General features: G+C 38.7%; 1 protein-coding gene across 3 annotated transcripts in view; it reads right to left on the reverse strand.

Moving 5' to 3' along the window:
- Positions 1-24,061, reverse strand: part of LOC131669972 (alkyldihydroxyacetonephosphate synthase) — a 547,494-nt gene that overhangs the window by 379,255 nt on the left and 144,178 nt on the right. Inside the window, exon 2 of one of the 3 annotated variants that reach the window (XM_058945225.1) lies at positions 11,318-11,524. The exons of the other annotated variants lie outside the window; for them this stretch is intronic. The gene's annotated coding sequence lies outside the window, so the exon portion shown is untranslated. The remainder of the gene's footprint in view (positions 1-11,317; positions 11,525-24,061) is intronic. 3 annotated transcript variants of the gene reach the window in all.

The following is a 24,061-nucleotide window of genomic DNA, read 5'->3' on the forward strand; positions in this document are numbered from 1 at the left end:
AAAAATCGTTTACCTCTAGGTTTATTCTCCTCACATTCTCCTCACACTCTTCCAGTCTATCTCTTATTTGGTTAATCTTGTTGTTCATTTTATTAGCTTCTCGGTACTTTCGTTCCATGTCATCTTCCACTTTGTTGATGTCAAGTCTCAACTCTAGGAGTCTGAGGTCATGGGCGTATAATCCTGAGTTTACATTTTGACATAATTTTTTAATCTCATTTGCCAATTCTTTTGGCAACTGATCAAGTGTTTTCTCGTCAAATTTTACCTCGTTTCTTTTCACTTTCTCTGTGGTGTTAGTATTTAGTGACATTGAACATTTGTTAGTTATATTTAAGTGGCATTTTTCATTTGATTTGATTTTAGGTATACCTTTCCTTTTATTACTTTTCTCCTCGTCATTTTGATCCCTCGTCAATCTCAAATCATTATTCTCCTCGTCATTGTTTTTCTCGTCTCCGTCTCTCACATCAATCACGTCTCTCTTTTGCTCGTCTCTTTTCTCGTCAACATCATTCATTCTTTTAATAGAGGCAGAGTTTATTTCCTCGATGTTGATTAGAAGTGATCGGTGATGCTCTTCTTCAGCTCGGATCATTTCAGTCAGTACTCTAATCTCATCATTAGTGTATCTATGGATATCTGAATAATTAAAATTCAATTAGTTAACAAATTCAATGTCTAGTATTCTTCAATTTGATATCTCGAACATCGAGTATGTTAAATGAAAGAATGAGTAAAAGCACGAAATCCGTACAACAAGTTTTTCGAAGCATTTACTCTTGCCACGGCATGAGCGTACGCACACAGTATTGTTCACATCGCGACAAATTCAAAATGTTCCGCGCTGCGCAGCTTTAAACTAAACGGAACATATTGTACATAATTTATTTATGTACAGCCACTTTCAAATTTTAATTTCTAGCTAGTTTTATATTTAAATAGTAGTATATTTGTATATATATTTAGTTACACACCTGTTTCTATCTCTTCAAAGTCGGGTGTAGTAAATATGATGGTCGTTTCTGTCATTGTTACTTTGACCTTTCTATACCCTTTTTCTTTCCAACCATGCTCTATGTCAGCTGTGCGAGTCAACAGCAGATAAGTCGTTTTGTCTGGTTGAGAATCACATTCAATATATATATTATTATTATTCATGAATAACTTTTAAGTGCACTTTTATTAATCACGTCAATATTTTCAGTTTCAATTTCAATTTCAAATTTCAAATTTCACTTTCTATTTCTATTTCAATTTCAAAGTCAATGCATGCATTAGTATTTCAAATCTCGTCTTGTCTTTCTTCACTGGGTGCGCGCGCACATCTTGTCCGACTCTAACAGGCTGCCGCCTGTCGACCGCGTGTCCCTTTGTTGTGCGCCATTTTGCCTACCGGCTTTTCTCGCTTCTTGGAATTTCAAATTCCACGGAGACTTTTCGATTTGTTCGCATCGTTGTCACTCGTCAAATTTTGCGTCTCTCGATCGATCGTAAACCTTTCTTTAATATTCGCGTCACTGTTTTTATTTTCTACGCGTCTTTTCACTTTCTTACCTTTTGCAATTTGAGCCGTCTCTTCTCTTTCTCTCTCTTGCTGCATCTCCTGTGACTCTGCCATTTTCGAGCCTGTGGCAGCGTGTGTGTGAGGCTCTCTCGTCCTTTTCTCTCGTTACCCACTCGCACACACCTCAGCTCCCAGCAATGTAGTCACAGTCACTGCACCTCACTCTCGTCAACTCGTCAAATCACTTTCCCGCGACTACTTCAGCCGAGTTTCCGCGCGGTGGAAACGTGCTGGGCCCATAACCTTTTGGGATTATTGGTAGTCAGGTTCGGAAATAATCTCGTGAGTATTTGTTATCAAAAGTATTTATTGAAGATCAAAAGCACGTCTTCAGTCTCGGAGCGAAAACACGAGGTGAACGGTTAGAAGGCCGGAACTATATTAGCCAAGAGGCGCAGTGGAAGCGGCTCTCTCCCCCCACTCACATACGTGCAGACATAAGCCTTGCGCGTCTTAGCTATAGTGTATATGAGCTGTGTATGATCGATATTTCAACAATAATATATATCTAACTCCACACACAATTTTAAGTGAATTATTCTTTTCTCCTATTTTTTTCGTGCTTAGCAGTTGCTTTGTCAGTTATCGTTAGATTGATAATTCACATGTCAAGACAATTCATATATTTTAAAGGGAGTGCTTTTTTCTTCTTTTGTATTATTGCTACTAGTACTACTGCTTTCCATAATTGTTACTCTGCTTATATATAAAAGGTCTAAAATATTTTTTAGTCTTAATAAGTAATTTAATCTTTTTTTACGTACAGCATAATTATGATTTTTAATTTCTTTTCCATTGATATTCCTGGAACTTTCAATAATAGAAACCATTTTAATCATGCGGTATGACATACAGTGATGTAATATAATCTACAGCAACAGTGCACGTGTGTATCCATGTTATGTATATATGTTTGCAAGTTGCCTATGCAGTTGCACTGCAGTGTATATGTCGCCACCTAATTGCATCAGCGCCTATACATGTAAAAAGTATACATTATGGTAATTGCGCCTTTAGATTCAGTAAATGCATTAATCAAAGCCATTTTAGTCATCTTGAGTCTTGAGTCAAACCATCAAGAATTAAACAGATTTGTATGTAAACAGCCATTATTATACAAGATCTGTTCGGGAAATATCGGGCCTACCTTTATATTTCCGCACCATAGTGTTCGAATGACCTCTGCAGAGTATGGACGTTAACAGTAAAGCCTCACGAACCTATTGTTTGCTTGCTGACATCTGCCGGATATGTCTTTATTTACAAAGTTATTTTTTGAGTTCAGCGAATTTTGTGATTGTTAAAATTGACTGAAAAACAACATCAACGTATTTGCATCAATTACTGCTTTTAACTCAGAAAAATGAGTTCGGAAACTATTCAGATAACGTAGAAGATCTGAAAAGAGTGGTATAATCGTTTCAAAAAAAGCCACATTTTTGTTGACAGTGATTCTTATTGTAGCCGATCTTCGACGATAAAAACATTGGATACTATTGAGGGATGCGAGTTACGATCGAACAAGATCGTCGTAAGACTGTGCAGGAATTAGAAGAAAATCTTGGAATATCAAAAACTATAATTTAAGGAATTTCAACAATAATTTAACAAATGAACCGCGTGTATACAAAGTTTGCTTAGTGCAGAGCAAAAAAAGCTTCGCTTCCAAATCGTTTAAGACAACTTATCAATGGTAAATAACCATGATACTGTGCTTACAAAGGTAATTACTGGTGATGAATCATGGGAAACAAAACAACAATCTTCACAGTGGAAGAACTCTGGTGTCAAGACGAAGATAAGCACGTCAAAGTCGGAACAATATTAAGTCAATGTTGATTGTTTTTTTCGATTGTAAAGGTGTTGTATACCACGAATATACATCTACAACAATCAATGAAGAACATTACGTTGAAAATTTGAAATGTTTGTGTGAAGCAGTAAGAAGATAACGCCCGCACTTTTGGTTAAGTGGTGACTGGGCTTTTCCATTACGATAATGCGTCGACGCATTCATCGAATCTTGCGCAACAGTTTCTGAGTAAACACAGTATCACATTGCTTGGACAACCTACTTATAGTCCCGATATAGCCCCTGTGACGACCGTTGAAAATAGTGCAACTAGCGTACTCAAGGCAATATCTTTGATACGGTGTTATTTAATCAAATGGGGACTATTTTAAAGAATGCCACCTGCCCGATGACGAAGCATAACGCCAGCAGGCGGATATAAAAGTGGACCCCATACTTTCCAGAGACCTCGTAATGTAACATTATTTCAGCAACTCTTTGCATATCTTTTTATGATGAATTCGCCACTCGGTTTATTAATAGATAGTGTCTTATAAAACTCTAGGTGAAAATAAATAATAATAAAGTGCTGTGTGTTAGAGTATACGTTATTATTATTGACTCTGTATATCATAATTTCTAATAAAATACCGTTTACTAGAACAAGATTTATAGAAGGCGAAAAGCAGAGTTCTTTTGAAACTATTTCCACAAGTTCGTTTCCAAAATATATTTTTATATGGTGCAAATTTAAAAGCAAAATGAAGTATAAAATGTTAGATGTCACATATTTTTCTAAAAAAATTAATGTATAAAGATAAAAAAAATGAATATTTATCTTGCATATATGAATAATACCTTGATTTACAATATTATAGAAACCAAAAATAGAGATGGAATCAAAACTGTCAACTCTTACAACTAGGTCAATTCCAATTTCAGTTAAACTTTTAGAATGAGAGAAAAGTGATGTTTATTACGTAGTTGCATACTCGTCAAAGTAATTTTAAGATGAGATTATTTTGACTTCAATTTTAATTAAATTATTTTATGTTTTAAATATAGCGAAAATTTTTAAAACATATCACTATATTAAAATTTATACATATAGGTAATTTTCATGGAAAAAACTATAACGAGTTCATTTCTAAACTCGTTACGTCTCTCTCTACCTTCATATCATCCAATATCATTTATATAAATGATGTCAATATCCTTTATATGCAATCACATAAGGTATTCGACGAGAAAGAGAGAGAGAGAGAGCCATATACCCTAACATATATGTTGCGCTGAGAGCGTTTTGACAGGTCAGGACACGCACGACTGAGACTGAGGTGAGAGAAGGGACACCGCGAGCGACAATTAGCCGTTCTACTCGAAGCCGCGAACAAGTGTCGATTGACGCGCTGCATTTGAGGCCTTGTCGATTTCGTGTGGTTTTTTTATTAAGAAGAATAGCGATTTTAGCCTTGCCATCGATATCGGTTCCCGACAGCATCTAAGTGGATAGAGTGTGCGTGTGCGCTGTGCCTAGAGTACAACTAACGCGGGTTGCATTAACGAATTTCAAAGCTTGAGCCTTTGAAGAAGGCATGGCTGAGGAAAATGTAAGTACCTTATAATATACTAATATCTTATAATAATTCATAGTAATTTCCTCTCTATAACGTAATGAAATTTATAAACCGTTATAAAATATTGTAGTAGAGTACTACGCGGATTGTTCAATAAGTCTGTGACTTTAAATAAAAAACACTATTTATTTAAATAATTTCAATTTATTTTTTAACATAGTTCCCTTTTAACTCTATACATTTGTTATAGCGGTGGTCAAGATTTTCTATGCCGTTTGTCGGAGTAATTACCTCTTCATTGGATGAAAATCTTTTACTTGCAAGCCAAATTTTCATGCCAGAATACAAAAAATAATCGGAAAAGGACTGATCTGTAGAGTAAGATGGATGAAAAAGTATTTCGTAGTGTTTTTTTTTTTTTTTATTTAACGTCGCTCTATTTATGCTCCATCAGTGCTAATCAGCGACGAAGGCTTGCAATGTGTTTGAGAACAAAGCACATGAAACTTTTTTCAGTGATGCTTGTATCAATCAGCAGGGACTGGGAATCGAACCCGGGCCTACCGGGTGCGAGTCCGTCGCCCTACCGGCGAGCCATTGCAGGCCTCATTTCGTAGTGTAAATCAAATAATTTGGCTATTAAAATGGAACTCGTGTGAGCTGATGCATTGTCGTGGTGGAAAAGAACTCTTTTCGCTAAACGGAACTGTTTTCCCTTCAGTATGGCATCGAGTCTATCCAATAATAAGTGTTCGCACTATAGGCGGTCTGCATGTGATTTCCATCTGCTTAATATGGAAGACTGTAAGCGCACGAGATACGTGTAGCTCACATTGTCTTCAGCTGGTCATTTGGGGAAAATTCAGAGAAAAACCGCCATTAAAAGGATGGGGAAGAGAAAAGGCAGCGAAAGGTTCTAAGACTAGTTGAAATCTGCACCCCAACCCCCTCCACGCTGCACTAATGGGCCAGTGCTTCGTAGGAGCAGCTATGACATCCGTCAAACTTGGAAGTGCTGGGCAGTTCTAGTAAGGAAGTCGCTGCGAACGGTCGTCCGTCGAATTCAAGAGTTCCGTGTGTAATTATTTCGTGCACTATCGAACGATAGACCGTTTCTGTGCGCGGCCCGAAGATTAACTGTTTTGTGCGCTATTGGACGGTGTGTGCATGTGTGTGTCCACGCGCGTGTCTTCGTCAATTGTCGCTGTTAGCCGAATACGACGTCGCTAGGGGCTGAGGGCGGAAGTGCCGTCCCTTCAAGCGGAGAATCCGCTATATTCTCCGGGATAACCTTCAATCCTGCGGCCTTCTGGCCTATGCTTAGTCTCAGGCGACGATGTGGCAAGGGCTGTACCCGTTCCAAAGACGTTGGCGCTATACCGTGCCTTTCCTCTGAAGGTACCCTCCCCAATAATCGGAGTGTGATTTGCAATCAAACGGTAAGATAAAGATTGGCCACTCATTTCTGTGCGACAAATTATAAGTGTTGCACACCATTTATTCACCGCGCGTTCATTTCAATTTGGTATTTTACTCTGTTTGTAGTTAATTTATTTGCAATACTATTGTAAAGTTCAAATGGCTTTTTCCACGCTGGGGTTTTTATGCCGGCTGAATGATTAAATAAGCCTAATTTATTATAATAAAACTCCTGTTGTTGTTATTGCCTTTAGAGCGCACCTGTCTGCAGTAGCCTCATCCCTTTCCTTCATCTTCTCAAATATTCAACTCAGTATAAAAGATAACAACTTTGAGCAATAAGGTTAATTATTTTCCTGTAATAGTTCTTCCACTCTGAAAATAATCGATTAATATTATACCACTTGAGTCCTAACAAATTGTAGCCATGATGGTATAATAGATGCCATGTAGGTGGATAATAACGAATCCATGTTTCAAAACAGTAACGTAGCATCGCAAAAACTCCTCTGGATTACGTTGAAACCTGCTCAAACATTGCTTAGACGAGTTCCTTTGCTATCAGTTGTGAGGAAGCGTGGAACCTATCTTGCAAACAACTGCTTCATGCCCAAACATTCATGTAAAATGTTCCATGTGCATCATACTGAAATGTTAAGAGACTTACTAATCTCACGCACTTACAATCGATAATTGGTGAGTACAATATCATGAACTTTCTCAATAATGTCTTGAGTAGTTACCTTGTGGAGGTTGGGTGAGCGGGAGTAAGCAAGATAATTATTCAATTTTATGACAAATGCTTTATTATGGATACACGGATGAAGACCGCACGCGCGCTCAAGCCAGTCAAGCAAAGTTGCCTGAACCGAAGCTGAGCTCAGAGTGACCAATTTTTTCTTTACTTTTTCTCGTCCTAGCTTATCCATTTCCTCTCCCCTTTTCCTTCACAGTCGTAGGTGTGGCCATAGAACCGAATGGACAGTACGCACCCACGTGTGCTCATCTTTCTCCTTTTAACGTCATCTGTCGCGTTCTCTCCTCCAGGCTTGCTCGTGAGCTGCCCAAACAACCTCGGTTATGCCTTATGCAATTTCCGAGCTGTGCGACCATCTCCAGGGGTCTGAAGTCAATTCAGCCTCGGAGATGATCTCCGAGTTGCGGGGCTCACCGCCCTGGCTGCAACTATGCAGCAGCCATGCTGGTCATGACGAGCAAGAGCACGGAGGAAACGCACAACTCCTTATGAGTTGCTAATTGTTAAGCCTGTGTTTCCATTATTTAAGCAAATATCATCATACAATATAAAAACACGCAAAAATTGTATACTGTTATGTCAGATTGAAAACAAAATCAACTAACCATAAGTTTCTCAATATCCATATACATAATAAGAGGTTTAATCTCATTTGTCTCTCTCTTCCAATAACCTGCATATTATACATGTATTATTACATGATATATGTATTTACATCTTTTTCTTTCATGAACAGTCGATAAGGTAAATAAGAGAGAGAGAGAGAGATAGATAGATAAGCTTTATTGAGCCGTGGGGTATAACCCCGTAGGCTATGAGCAGAATACAAAGCAGATACAATAAGTTAGAGCGCAGTAATAGGCGATGAGATTATACAACTAAATATTAATTTAAGATGAACATAGGTTAAGCATAACAATTAAAGAGTATGAGTGTGAGATTATGACGCATACATAGAAATAAAAATGATACAATATTCGCATGAGGTGGAAAGGATAGAAATAAATTGATTTAGAACAGGTTAAGAGACAAGATAGGTTAGATCACAAGTCGAGGCGTATAAGATGGAATAGGATGAGTTTAAGTGACTAGTTGTGAACAGGCAAACATAATACAATACATTATGCTCAAGAGGCCAGAATAAGTGCTAAATAAGATCACCGGTCAAAGAGGGTAACTGGAGCCAGCGAACAAATTAATAAACATGGTGGTCAAGTAAATTCAAATTAAGAATTAATTCGTAAAGCCTAGAGAAATGAAAAAGTGACAGTGAAAGTAGATTGTGGATCAAAAGAGGAAGTAAGGGTGGGTGTTACATCGAGGAAATGAATGGGGGAAAATTGCAGACCAGGTAACGACCAGGTGATAGGACGTACTCTGATGATGAAGTGAAGGCGGAGACGTTGAAGGGAAGAGAGAGAGAGAGAGAGAGAGAGAGAGAGAGGGAGAGAGAGAGACAGGGAGAGACAGAGCGCGACTGGTTGAAGAAAAGAAGATAATTCTTTCCACGTCAATTGAAGTTGTTAAGTTGAGCCTTGAGCACGCATCCGTAGTTGTCCGCGCTATATGCAATTTTTTTGTATCGAAAAAGCTGAGTTACGTTTTACAGACAACTTTTGTTTTCTCGCTAGTACTTCGCTTGAGATCTTGGTAATTGTCGCTGGTGAGAGCTTGTGAATATTGCTACGTGCGTGCTAGCTCTCGTGTCGTTCACCCTTCAGCTTGTACTCGACACCGCGACCGGTCACCTACATCGTGGACCGGTCGGTGAGATTATTTTCCTCAAGGCTGTGTTTTCGCTATCACTATAAGAATCAGCCCGTTACTTAGCTCTCTCTGTTTTCGCAGTGCATATTCTCTCTTATACGCTGCTGATATGTAAGCTTTTTTCACTGCCAAAAATGTAAGACATTTCATGTATTTGTATTTCTATCTTGTAATACACATGACCAAACTTGCAGTTGTTGAATTGACTATAACAAGAATTGATTAAATATAATTATTAACTTTAAAAAAATAAACTTATTGAAAGTGAGTGATATTTTTCAAGAATGCAGTGATCTGTTCGAGTGGTCGAATATAAAAAAATAACAGATTTTCTTCGTCCAAAACAGTTTAACGCAAATAGATTGAAGGATTTCAAAACACTCAGTGCGCATAAAGCTATTCTAGCTATCGGCAAGATAATTTCACATATTTGAGGTTAAAAAAACAATAGTTTGAACAGCCAACTTGTTAGGAAAGAGATAATAATTGTAAAATATTACTGACATAAATTCCAGTTTATCAAATATAATTTTTAACGTCTCTATTTTTAGATTTGCTGGTCTTTTGAATCTTACATTCACAATAATACATACACTTCAAACGCCGTATGGTATCTCCATAACAAATTTAATACACGGCATACTCCATCTACTCAGCATTCAATCACTCATACAAGGGTCGTTCAATAAGTTTGTGACTTTTCGGAAGATGATGATACTATCATAACGTATTATACACTTTAAGATAGTGCCATCAAGTATAAATACGTACACAAAGTTTGAAGTCATTATGTTGGTTTGGAAATTTTTTACAGTCGTTTGAATTTAGTTGTTCATAGTGTAGACAAAATCATTGAGAAAAAATAGTTTCATATGCTTATTAAACATTATTTTCTACGGTAAAAATTAATCAAAAGAACCGAAGAAAAGTTTAAGAAATATTATGGAGACTCTGCTCAATCGCATGACATGGTTCAGAAAAGGGTATACTATATTTCGTCGTGTCCGTAAGAGCACAAACGATGCTGATCGCCCTTGCCGTCTAAAAGAGGTGACTACTTCAAACATAATCGATAAAGTTCATGATATTGCACTCGCCGATCGTCGATTGAAAGTGCATAATATTCGTGAGGTTCTTAACATTTCAGTCGGATGCACGTGGAACATTTTATGTGAATGTTTTGATATGAGAAAGTTGTCTGCAAGATAAGTGCTGCGCTTGCTTACAGCTGATAACAAGCGAGCTCGTGTGGTTGCATCTGAGTAATGTTTGAGCAAGTTTCAATGTAATCTAAAGGAGTTTGTACGACGCTACGTTACTCTTGATAAATCATGGAATCATTATTATACGCTAGAAACAAAAAATTAGTCGAAAATCTGGACTGAGCCAGATGAATCTATGCCGAAAAAAGCAAAGACGATATGATCAGCCAGAAAAATCATGGCTACAATTTTTTAAGACTCAAGTGGTATAATATTAATCGATTACTTATAAAGTAGCAGAACTATTACAGGAAAATATTATGCCTTATTATTAGACCAATTTAATCCCTTACTGAAGGAAAAGCAGCCCCATCTGGTTAAAAAAACGTTCTTTTCCACCACAACAATGCACCAGCTCACACAAGTTCCATTGCAATGGCTAAATTATTTGATTTACTACGAAATACTTTCTCATCCATCTTACTCTCCAGATCTGGCCTTTTCCGATTTATTTTGTTTTCTGAAATGAAAATTTGGCTTGCGGGTAAAAGATTTTCATCCAACGAAGAGGTAATTGCTGAGACAAATGAGCGTTTTCAGAAGCTTGATGAAATTTGTTGGTTTTGAAGTAATTGTGTATGCTATATAAAGAGTGTATCTATATATTGTATACAAGCGAGTATGAGTATGAGGATGCGCACGCAGCGACGTATGTATGTGTAAATAGAGCGCGAGCAGTTTAGTTAGTCTGCCACGTTGCCCTAGAGCGAGCGCATCTCGTAATGGCTCTTATATATATATATATATATATATATATATATATATATACATTACGTAATGAAACGTAACTTAAAATAAAAATACTTAACATTGTAGTTATATAATAAATTCTAAATCGTTTATTATTTAAAGTATGAAACATTAAATTAATTAAGATTTATTTATCGATCCTGCATAACAATATTTAACAAAATTACTTTTCAGAGGTCATTAAAAAGCTTGAGCACCACTTTATTAAATATATAGATTTAAAAAGAAACTACGTTAAAAAATAAATTGGAATAATTTAAATAAATAGTATTTTTTTTATTTAAAGTCACGGATTTATAGAACAACCCTCGACATTGTATTATTCATTAACAAAATAATTAACGAAAATGGTAATTTATAAAATTCAAACAGCTAATAAAAACTATTATACATTATTACTAAATGGCAATATTGATTATAACTTACATTTTGTTGAAGACGGATTTTATAGATTATATTATTATCAATGAGCATAGACGTTTATCTTGATTACTGTATATTCATCTGCGTTGCTCACGTCGTGAGTTATTAATGAATAGGATGAATTATCAGTTTCATTGGCATCTAAATACTTTTAATAGCAGTTGAATCATTATATAAATTGATCACAAAACAAGTATCTTCCAATGCTTGCTGAAAATGAAATATAAGTTTTATATTCATAAAAAAATAATGTACTTCAAAAGTAAGTTAAATAGACCAAAAATATTCCAATATTTACCTTTAAATTATTTTCAACTTTTTCGATTAACCCATTAACGCTTAAAGAACGATTTGTTGAGAGCTGAGTTCAAATTATTATCGCGTAATAAATTTGAAGAGAAAAAATCCAGGAATCAATGTTCCCGAAGTTTTCAAGGGTATTCTTTCCTATAGCATTAGATAAAAATCTCGGCAAAAAAGTTTCGCCATCGAAAAATCAAAAATAATTAAATAAAGTTTAATTGTTCGATTGAATTTTTTTTCAAATAGAATTTTCGATCCCATAACATTTTTTAAATGCTTAAAACATCTTTATATCATGACCTCGATGTCTAAAATAAATATTAATAAATTTGCCTGAACAGAAAAATTTATTGTTAAATGAAAGTGTCGGTAAATATGAAATTTTTTTTTGGAAATGTTACGAATTTTTTCCTCAAAAACTATAGATTTGTGTAGAACTTTCCTAGGAACAAATTTATCTTAAACCTTATAACGAAAGGCTTGTAGTTCGTTATGTCTCTCTTTCTCTCTACAAAACCAATAATAACTATATTTATAATATTACGATGTACGAGTATTTCTTCATATAAGATGTTTACAGTACATGTGTCACCAAGCTGGTAAGTGACACGTCAATCGTTCCGTAGTCGATTGTGAACGCACGATGCGGAGCTCGCAGAAATGCGATTGTCTCGAGGAGAGAGAAAGAGATAATAGGCGCGATCAGAATTAATTAGTTTTCAATCGGCAACAGGCGTACACCTTGTCAGGACGGCGGATGGTTGAAGAGTGACGCTAATGCATAGAAGCGATGACAGGTGAAAAACAGCCACGCGCGCAACTAGCAACATTAGCAGTGATCATCGGGAACCCCAGCATGCGCTAATAGACAAAATCGCAAGAGAGGAAACGTATACGCAGGCGAGGCTATTCTCGTGAAGCGAGTACACTGTTGTATTTCTGCGAATTTAGCGGGCGATCAGCACTGTAAGTACTAGCTTATTATTTGGCTTTCTCTCTTTCTCTCTCTCCCTCTCTCTCTTTCTCTCTCTCTCTCTCTCTCTCTCTCTCTCACTTTCTTTCTTCTCACGCTTGCTTTGTTTATTTTTTTTATTTGCCTGTTACTACGTCTACCGCATTATACAGGGTGTCCCATTTTAACTTTCACAGCTGAATATCTCGGAAACAAGCTCTGAAAGTTAAAAAATGATTCATATGAAGGTTGTTCAGGATCGAGGGGGCCATGTGCTGATGAACTTGGATTTGACCTTGAACAGGACCCGTCAAGGTCATTTCAAAATCAATGTTGTTTTTGAATAGGAACCCCTATTTTTGACCACGGATTCGGATTTCTCGTGAAATTCTACGTTTAGATCATGTGTGGGGTCCTGGGGCCGCCCATCCGCCAATTGCCCCCCCCCCCCAAAGGTTATTTCCAGGTCGATGTTGTTTCTTCAATGGAAACCCCCATTTTTTATTACGGATTTGGGCTCCTTTAGTAAATTTAGTTTAGTTAAATTTTAGTTACTCATTTAGTTTAGAAACTTCGATAATACAGATGCTACAATTGTCAGAAGTCTTATTTTTTTTAGAGATCGTTGAACAGTTATTAAAAGCTTTGGAAAAGTTTTCTTGTAGTTCATTAGAAAAATTATTCGTATCACTTGTTGTCTCTTCAATTTTCAAACCGTATATTTTGTAATTTTTCGCTTGTTTTTGCTTCAGTATAAGAATAGATAAGTTGTCTCTTTTTTTGAAGAACATACCTTACAACATTAGTATTTGACAGATAATGCGTTTTATGTAAGAGCGACACTGGATATTTTAACTGGCAGATGATTTCATTGTTAAATTCTTCAATACAGGCCGATGTATCTAGTAGAAAATCACAATCAGTATCATCAACTTGCATTTCTTCGGGTTGATCTGCTTGTTGTTCATTGTAATCATCTAGCTCTGTTGAGTTGTGGTCATTCACAATACGTTTGTAGCAATTGCTACATACACTAACAGTCGCATAAATTTCATCATTCTGGAGCTTTATTTGCAAATAGTTAGCATAATCACCAATTTTTTGAAATTTTACACTTCTACACTGATACACGTTCTTTTCGTGAATATTGAAATAGTCTGGGTACTTCAATCTCATTGCAGAATAAAGACCTGCCATGTTGACAACAAGACAATCAAGCTTACACTAACGCTGAATTCTATAGAAGCGGTGAATATTTACATACGTCGGGGTCTCTATTCGGTTATGTATTCGGTCATCTGTGTTTATGAAGTACGTACGTAAGTAATTAACAAATGACCGAATGAAAGAATGTCTTTTTGATTAAGCAGATATTAACATCGAAATAATTGTTTTCCAATTTACTTACATAGGCGCTAATATGAATTGCTGAATAATTTATTGTGTTTGACGCGAAAATGAATTTTTTCTTTATTTTAATTTTTTAAGCGATCTGAGGGAAAAACACCAAATTTAGAATACATAGATTTATAGGTCCTGGTACAAAGAATCTACAAAAAAAATTTAAAAGAAAAAAAAGATGGCCTTTTTGAGATAAACAGTTTTTTTTAAAGATGCACTGTTTGAAAAAATACATTTTATGCCGAAAAATGCATTTATGCACATTTTTAATAATGTAGACTTAAAGAGCTTCATTTCCGCTATAAGTAACATAAAAATTATTTTACCGTTCCGAATAATAAAAGAAATATTGAATAACCAAAATACAATCAAAAAATTTTACTCAAGTTTCTCTTTTCAGCAATGCATTTTCCGATTGCATAATTGACGCAAATATGAATCTGAGAGAAAAATAAAAAATATGGGTGTTCTTATTTTTGACCTAGAATAATAAAATAATACTTTGCAGTAGCTTCGTGACAGGTCTGCATGAAGCTCTGCATAATGTGAGATGGAATAGGCCAGCTACTAGTAAAAGCTTTATTGACTTGCTTTAACTGATTGGATCCCTATACAATCTTGCCTTAACTGGTTGGATCTCTACACGATCTTGCCTTAACTGGCTGGATCTCTACACGATCCTGCCTTAACTAGCTAGGTCTTTAAACATACAAACCCTTTCCTAGGAGCTGTAAGACCTTACAGATGGGGGGTATGCTTAAGCTATAAATTTAAGTAGCTAAGGGCCAGTTTTAACTATGTGAGTTCATACGAGTACGTTATCGAGCCACGTAGACGCTTAAATCAGTGTAGACCAAAAAACAGCCTAAAATATACTAGAAAGTTGAAAATAAGGGTATCAAAGATTCATCATTTATTTACGAAGCATCGTCTGAACGTAGAATTGTATGCAGAATTTGAATCTCCAGACAAAGATACGGATTCCAATTGAAAACGCAACTGACCTTGAAATGATCTGGGAGAGGGGGTTATTGGAGAGATTGTCCGTACCCCATACATGTAGCTTTATCTGAACGTAGATTTTGACAAGGAACCTAAATTGTTAGTAAAAAATAGGGGTTTTCATTGAAAAAACAACATTGACCTGAAAATAACCTTCTGAGGGAAAGGAAATTGGCGGGTGGGCGGCCCCAGGACCCCACACATACGAGGGTGGTCCGATAAGTACTTAGCCTCACCGCCCGATGGCGCCACTCTCGCAAAAGAAATATTCTATCACGTAGTACAACCTTCTCGATGGTTATTGTCAAGATTTCAGCCGGATCGGAGTTGTAGTTTACTTTTGGGAGCGTGTGAAAGCAAGTGTGTCCGTTGATTTTTGAAAAATGGAAAAAGAGCAGTATCGGTCGGTGATTCGATTCTTGTTTTTGGAAGGGAAATCGCGCAGCAAAATCAAAAAGCGCTTGGATGCTGTGTACGGTGACTCTTCTCCTTCAATGGCGATCGTCAAAAATTGGTTTAACGAGTTTCAACGTGGTCGCACGTCGATTTTTGAAGAGCCACGTCCAGGTGCTCCGAAAACGGCTACCACGGAGGATAACGTGACAAAAATTCACGATCTCGTATTGGCAGATCGACGATTGAAGGTGGGCGAGATAGCTAAGATCGTAGGCATCTCAAAAGACCGTGTGGGTCATGTCCTGCATGAAATTTTGGGCATGAGAAAGCTGTCGGCGCGATGAGTGCCGCGTTTGCTCACTCCGGACAACAAGCGCAACCGTGAGACAACTTCAGAGCAATGTCTGACGCTGTTTAAGCGCAATCCGAAGGAGTTTCTGCGTCGCTTCGTGATAGTCGACGAAACATGGATCCACTGGTATACACCAGAGACCAAGGAACAGTCGAAACAGTGGACTTTACCCGGTGAAAGTGCTCCGAAGAAGGCGAAGACTGCCCCATCGGCCGGAAAGGTGATGGCCACCGTTTTCTGGGATTCACAAGGTGTGATCTACATCGACTACCTGGAGAGGGTCGAAACGGTCACAGGGCTCTACTAAGCCGAATTATTGGGCCGATTCGACGTTGAATTGCAGAAAAAACGGCCCCATTTGGCGAAGAAAAAAGTGCTCTTCCACCATGACAACGCACCGGCTCACACCTCCGCCGTCGCCATCGCTAAATTGGTTGTATTAAGCTACGAACTGCTGCCCCATCCACCGTATTCTCCAGATTTAGCCCCGTGCGACTTCTTTTTGTTTCCAAACTTGAAAAAGTCACTCGCCGGGCAGAAATTTGAGTCGAATGAGAAGGTAATCGCTGTCACGGAAGCCTACTTTGCAGACCTCGAGGAAACGTACTTTTCAGACGGGTTAAAGAAGTTGGAGCATTGCTGGGACAAGTGTATCGAACTAAAAGGAGACTATGTTGAAAAATAAAACGCCACTTTTCCAAAATTTTCGTTTTTCTTTTGTAGGCTAAGTACTTATCGGACCACCCTCGTATTACATGATCTGAACGTAGAATTTCACGAGAAATCCGAATCCGTGGTTAAAAATAGGGGTTCCTATTCAAAAACAACATTAACCTTGAAATGACCTTGACGGGTCGCTTTCAAGATCAAATCCAAGTTTATCAGCACATGGCCCTTTCGATCCTGAACAACCTTCATATGAATCATTTTTTAACTTTCAGGGCTTGTTTCTGAGATATTCAGCTGTGAAAATTAAAATGGGACACCCAATATATTTCCTTTGCGCTACGTATCGACATTTGTTGCGCCGATTGACTATCGTCAAGGCGATTGCCTTCGTGAGGGCGATGGAGTAAGCGCGTCCGCCTACCCGTACGTATACGACGCGCTAGTTCGCTTTCTATCGGCGGCAGTTCACAAAGCGGCATGAGCCTGAATTCTGTTGGCTTGTGCGGCGCGTGCGCAATGCCTATTTATTTTGAGCGCGCGTTTGCGAGTGCTCAAGTAATACTAACCTTGCTTTGCGCCGAATCTCTACATTTTTCTCGTATTAATTTTCCTTTTGTCGATCCAGAACACTGGTTACCCGGAATTTATGCCGAGTTATTAATCATACTGCTCCTGTTTTTCCCGTAATATTCGATCGAATTATTGGATAGCGCCTCGTTCCCTTTTCGTTATTTTCCTGCTAATTTTCGCGTAGTTCACGGCACTATGCTTCAGCATAGTGCTGCGCAGGATAGTGTCAATGCCCACTATACACAATTTTCTTCCGCGAATAACTACAATCTTATGTTTCGGCTTTTATTCAAAATACCTTGTACAGAAGTCCCGTTACAATCTAATTAAAGATTATTCTCAAATTTTTTCAGAGTGGCCCGAGAAAGTTTTTCGAAGTTTGAAAAGTCACGGATTTGAAAGTTTTATAATTTTATAATAAAATTCTAAAATAATTCTAGAATAATTTTTCACCAATTATCTTCAAATTGATTAAAAAATTCTTGAAGTTTACTCAACGTAAATTTTTTGCTCGAAAATTATTCAGGAACAGAAAATTTTCTAGGAACCCAAATATTTTAGAATAAGTCAAAAAATATCCTCGGCTAATTTGAAAATTTTATCAAATTTTGAACTTTTCAATCCATTACTTTTCATAAATTCAAAAATTTTCTTGGACCACTCTAAAAAAATTGGAGGATATTCTTTAATCAATTTGAAGAAACTTTTGATCTTAGGAATTTTTTCAAAAATTTATAATTTTCGAGGAAAAAATTCGTGCAATTTTCAAAACGGAATTTTCTTATCAGTCATCAGTTTGTTCAAATAATAAATTTTCATACTAACTAGGAAAGGTACCCAACCCGAAGTCACCGATTTTGATGATTTTGATACATATTGCAGAACATAAAAAAATAAGAGACAAGTATTTTTTTTCGGCTAATTTTCACTTTTAAGGGGTAAAAACCTCCCCTAAAGTTAACCCCTAAAAAGCGTTTTTTTTAATATCTCGGCTTAAAATTAATATTTTTCAGTGAAACAAATTGGAGGTTATTTCTCACAAAAGGAGCAAGTATTTCATGGTGATTGGAAGAGTAAGGGTAGCATCCCCTATTTCTTAGGAGTTGAAAACATATATTTTTTGGCATAATTTTATAATAAAACAATTTAAATCGACTAAAAAAAATTCGAAAAAATGTTTAAACATCCATATTAACAAAATTTAGTTGACGTTTTTCGGTGTTTTAATAAATAATACCCCTAAGGGGAGTAAACCACGCCTAACACAAAATAACTGTAAATATGTAATTCAATACATAATATTTCGTAGAAAGTTTGTATATAGAGGTTTTCGAGGTCGCTGATTACAAATCTGTTACGGGATTTTGAAAATTTAAAATGGCGGAACCAATATTGCGGATGGAAATATCGAAAAAAACATTTTATATAATAAAAAAGTTTTAAACGACTAAAAAAATCGGAAAAAATTTGTAAACATCTATAATAAACAAATTAAGTTTTTTGGATTTTTCATAGATACTACCCCTAGCGGGGGGGTGGTAAACCACACCTAACACAAAATAACTAAGTATACTTCAATCCATAATATTCTGTAGAAGGTTTGTATATAGGGGTTTCGAGATGGCTCTTTACAAATGTGATATCAGATTTTGAAAATTCCAAATGGCGGAACCAATGTGGTGGACGAAAATGTCGAAAAAAAACTTTAACTTTCATAAAAACTTGTTTACAAATGTGTGATCTTTGTAGCCTGTACATGTGAACTAAAGAGCCTCAAACCCTAAATCTCTAAACAACAAACAGGTTAAATGGTTGTGTTTTTTAACCAAACGACTCCAGACAGGCCGAAGGCCTATACTTTACCGTAGACACGAGTATAGACATATTACCGATATTTTATTCAATCATTTTGTATGTAACAAATAACGTTTCGTTTTATGTTTCAATCAAAGATTATTTATTTTTCTGCTTTTATAAATTAGCATAATTTCAAAAGCGGCATCCCAAGCCGAAGCAAGCTATCGTATAAGCCATTCCAGAAGTCAGGTCCCAGTGTCGACCCCTGTGCCACCCCAACGGTGACCTGTCTCGTTACTTGTCCTTCGATCGTCTCGTACGTTATCCGTCTGTTTTTTAGGTAATCCTCCACAACCCGAAGCAGGTATGGCTGGATCCCGAAGTTGCTTTTCAGCGCCTCCAAGATATCCTATCACCTAGCCGAATTAAAAGCATTCCTAATGTCGAGCGTCGCCAGCAACACTATAGGTCGCGCAGCGTGGGAGTGTCTGTCTAGTTCCAGAAAAGAATCGACCACCTTTTGGATCGCTCCAATCGCCGGTCGACCCCTCCTGAAACCGAACTACAAATCTGATAAACCTCCTCCGGTCTGTATCACATCCATCAGTCTCGGTCTCAGTAGTTGTTCAAAGAGTTTACCAGTCGTGTCAAGTAAACTCAACGGTCGGTAAGCCGAAGGCGTGCCAGGATCGCCCCTACCTTTTGGGATAAGAACGAACCTTGCCACCTTCCACCGGTTGCTGAACGTACCTGTCGTCAAACACGTGTTGTACAGGTCGAGGAGTATCTGGCCGTAGACGAACCACAAGCCGGAGGATCTCGGATGGTACTCCGTCCGGTCCCTGTGCCTTACCCGTCTTCATCGCATTCGTTGCTCTGATGAGCTCCTCAGCGGCAAAGCGGGGGGCATTTGTGCGTCCACGTCATCCATCACGTTTGTCTTAATCGGGTGCGTCGGAAACAATCCATCAACAATCCGTCCTGCTGTTTCGGCATCTTTAAGTTCCGGTGAGACTCGGGCCCCTAGTTTCCCGGTCACAATCTTGTACCCGGTTCCCCAGGGATCCTCGTTCACCTCCTCGCAGAGCTTCCTCCAGCATCGCGTCTTGCTGTCCCGTATTGCTTACGTCAGCGTCTTCCATGCTGTTTTGTATATGGCTTGGAGGTTTTCCCTTTCGGGTCCGCCCCCTGCCCTTGTCATTCGTCGCCGATTTGTCAGGAATATCCTGCGTAACTCAGCTATTTCGTTCGTCCACCAATATTGTGGTTGTTTTTGTTGTGTCTGTCGACGTTTCGGCATTGTGCCTCTGCACAAGCTGTCTATTAATTTGGCTGTCTCGTCTGTCAGTCTTTCCGCTCTTTGCCGGCCCGTCAGTTCTGGGGGAATTCTCTTCCCTGGAGCCGGTGCAGCCATTAGCTCTTTCGAAAATTTTCGTCCGTCGAGTTTACGTAGGTTCCACCGCGGGGGTTGATGGGTTCTCGTTCGTCTCGTTCCCGTCCGATCCACCACTTCAAAGACGATGTATTGGTGATCGCTGGCTGTGTAGTCTTCGTTCACCCGCCATCCTCTCAGCCGTGGCAGAATTCTGTCCGATGTCATCGTGACGTTGGGGATAGAGTCACCAACACCTGGCCGTCTATACGTCAGCGTATGACCCGTATTTACCACTGCTAGATCAAGTCTTGCGGCCATTTCCAGCAGTAGTCGTCCACGTCGATTCGTTTCGTTCATTCCCCACTCGGTCGCCCTCGCGTTAAAATCCCCCGCAACGATGACATCCTCGGGCAGGTCCTTGATCCCGTCTTCTAGGAGTGCCACCTTCCTTTCGAACTCCATCGCGGTGCAGTTGGGAGTCAGGTAGACGCTGAGATAAGTGACAGCGCCAACTGTGACCCAGACGTAGTCGTCCCCGACATCGCGATTGAAGACTCTAGATTGGGTGCCGCCCCGTACCCAGATAGCAGTGGTCTCTGTCTCGTTTAATGTATGTCTGGGTCGTCTTTCTTCTGTATGGTTCACTCAAAATCAGGATGTCCGCGTCATATTCGTCGGCCATCTAAGGTAGGAGCATGTCTGCAGTCCAACTTCGATTCAGGTTTCCCTGAATTATTTTGTCCATCCTCTGATCTGCCCCCTGCACTCCTCCAGCGCGGCCCGAAACACGGCACACCTGCCGCCTCCGGCCTCGGAGCACAGTGGGCAGACCGGCTTGTTTTAACATTCCGTCGCGTAGTGTGCGGATGTGCCACACTTGCGGCAGCATTTCGTCCTATCCTTGCCTGTGCATTCAGCTTTTACATGGCCGAAACCCAGGCATCTGTAACATTTTGTCACCGCCAGTCGTTTCCGAACGCGGCAATGCACCCAGCCAATTCCGATCCGACCACGCCGAAGCAATGCATCGGCTACCCGCGATTCTAATTCGCAGACCGCCAAATACTGCTCAGCGCGGTTTAGACCGAAAATGTGGACTCGAAAGTCCGTGTCTCGTCCCGTCTCTCGTCTGAGCGCGTCCGTCACGTCTTTCGGAGTCGCAACGCAGTCCAGATCCATAATCTCCAATTGGACCTTGGAGGTCACGACCCTGACACTGCCCGCTTCCCCGATCGTGTCTTGGATCTGTCGTCCAAACATCTCACGTCCGTCCGGCTTGTCTGCGTCTACCTGTAGCTTCAGAAGACATAAGCCGTTCTTGTCTTCCTCAGGGTTGTCACCTGCACGTGGCTCTCCTTCGGGTCGATCGTCGTCCGTATTTTCCGTACTATGTCAGAGTACGTCGCGTCCGTGCCCAGCCTGATCAGGACAGCCAGACCCCTTTTCCGGTGGGCTGGTATCCCTCTGTCAGGCCGATTCTTTACGTCCGTTTTCTTTTTTGTCTTGTCTGATCGTTTTCGTGTTACCGTCTGCCAGTCCTTGGTCGGTTCGATCGTTGGTGGCCTTTTTTGTGAGGGCTCCGGCGTGGTTCCAACCGGCGAACGTTTTCGTTTCGTCCGTAGCGTTTCTTCGTTATTCGCCGCTGTCCTGTCTGTATTGTTGTTGTCTTGGAAACGTCTTTCCGAAACTGTGTCCGATCGCTTGTGCAGCGCGATGTCCACAGTCTCAAGAATTGTCTTAATTCCCGTCTTCACTGTCATGTTCATGTTCTTTTGTATGTTTGCTGCCTTGGCCATTTTCGTTGCCGTCTCTTGTATGAGCCGCAGCAGTTCCGTCACATCTCGTATATCGTTTGTTATTGATTATTATTATTATGATTATTATTATTATTATTATTTTTTTTTTTTTTTTTTTACAAGGAGTTGCGGAATCCTTTTTGCGGATTCCCCTTAGTCTTGATATCTAAGGGGGTATGTGGGACTCCCCAAAAAAAAGACAGGCCTACACTAAACCGCCATCTCCTTGTTGTCCTTCCCCCAGCCAGGGACTATGTTGATATTACTTCTGACTGGGGGGTTCTGTCTGTGTTCGTTCGTTCGTATCGTTTCACCGTGCGTCGTTACGTCGCGTCAATCCATCTGCTCAGTCGTCCTTACATCTCAGTATGGTTTCCGTATAGGTAGCGACTAAACGCCACCATTCGGGTTTGTGCAGCATCACCTCTACAATGTTATCGGGGGTGATGTTGCCAACTGTTGTCTCTAGTTCTCGTCTGAGTCTTATCCAGCGGTCGCACCCGAAAAACATGTGTTCCGCGTCGTCTCGTTCGTGTCCACAATACTTGCAGTCGGGTTTTCGTACTCGGTTCATATTGTGGAGGTACCGTCGAAAGTACCCGTGGCCCGTCAAGAGCTGGGTGACGTGAAAATTCACATCACCAAAATTCCTTCCAAGCCACGGTCTCACGTCCCGTATCAGTCGTCTCGTCCATTTGCTACCTCGTTCTTCTGTCCATCGGTCTTGCCACATGTCGATCGTCCTTTCGCGTTCAACGATTGCCGCGTTCTTTCGTCCTATGCCTGCGCTGCTCCCGTAGATCCTTTTGCGTTCAGAGGCAAGAAGATCCACGGGTATTATTATTATTATTATTATTATTAAATGGTAAAAGCAATCGTTTCCGCGGTCTACCAGAGCGCTTCTTGTCTTCAACACTGCCGCTACTTTTAAATTTATTTACATTGTAGTCTACGGTTCGACGAGGAATATTGAGAATACTAGCAATCTGACGATTGCTTTTACCATTTATGTGAAATCCAATAACTTGATAACGTTTACTAAAATCTCTCGGTGCCATACTTCAATAATATGTTACTATGGTAAACAATTTTTTAGAAGATTAGAACATTAAAAAAAAATTTTTTTCACTAATCATTAGTTATGTTAGTTTTGGTAGATTAGATTAATTTTTCTACTTAGATTTTTCGTTGATCGAGATTTGCATACAATTAAAATTTGTCTACAATTAATAGAATATCTTCGAGTATAAATGATCTGTTTTATTATTCCAAAGTGAAATATTAAAAAATTAGACTACTTGATATTACGACTGAAAAAAAAATGTTTTCATATGATTATGAAATTTCGTTCACGTATTCTACTTACAAAATAGAGCATTTTCTTCCCAGAAAATTTTTTTCTACAATTCGAATTTTCCGAGATACAGAGCAATGAATATAGATGCTGTTTTTGAATGAAATGCTCATATAATCGCTGAATTTAGACGAAAATTATTTTTGAATGAGTGTTTTGGATAGTGCAAAAAAAGAGCTAAAAAATGCTATGTTTAGAATTTTTCTACGATTTTTTTTCTCGAAATGGCAAGCGGTTAAAGAAAAAGCAAAAATTTCGTAATTTTTGTTTTGATATTCGCCGTCCTATCTGCAAGGGAAATATCTAAGCATGATTTTAATATACACCATTAAAAAGTGCTCGAAAAACCCTTTCAAATGAGCCCCCGCAGAGCTCTGTAGGTGTATTTCCAGCCGAGATATGGAGTTTAAAAGTTATAGTCGTTTTGTTCTCAGGTGGGCAAAGATTATTGGGCGGGAATGTATACTTATAATTATTTTGTGTTACGGGTGGTTTACCCCCCCCCCCCCCTTAGGGGTAGTATTTATGAAAAAACCAAAAAACTTAATTTGTTTATTATAGATGTTTACAAATTCATTCCAATTTTTTTAGTTATTTAAGACGTTATTATATAAAATTTTTTTTCGATATTTCTGTCCGCCATATTGGTTCCGCCATTTTAAATTTTCAAAATCCCGTAACAGATTTGTAATCAGCGACCTCGAAAACCTCTATATTCAAACTTTCTACAAAATATTATGTATTGAATTACATATTTACAGTTATTTTGTGTTAGGGGTG

The sequence above is a fragment of the Phymastichus coffea genome, unplaced genomic scaffold, assembly GCF_024137745.1.
Source record: "Phymastichus coffea isolate CEN01 unplaced genomic scaffold, Cenicafe_Pcof_1.1 PCOF00008, whole genome shotgun sequence".
Lineage (NCBI taxonomy): Eukaryota > Metazoa > Arthropoda > Insecta > Hymenoptera > Eulophidae > Phymastichus > Phymastichus coffea.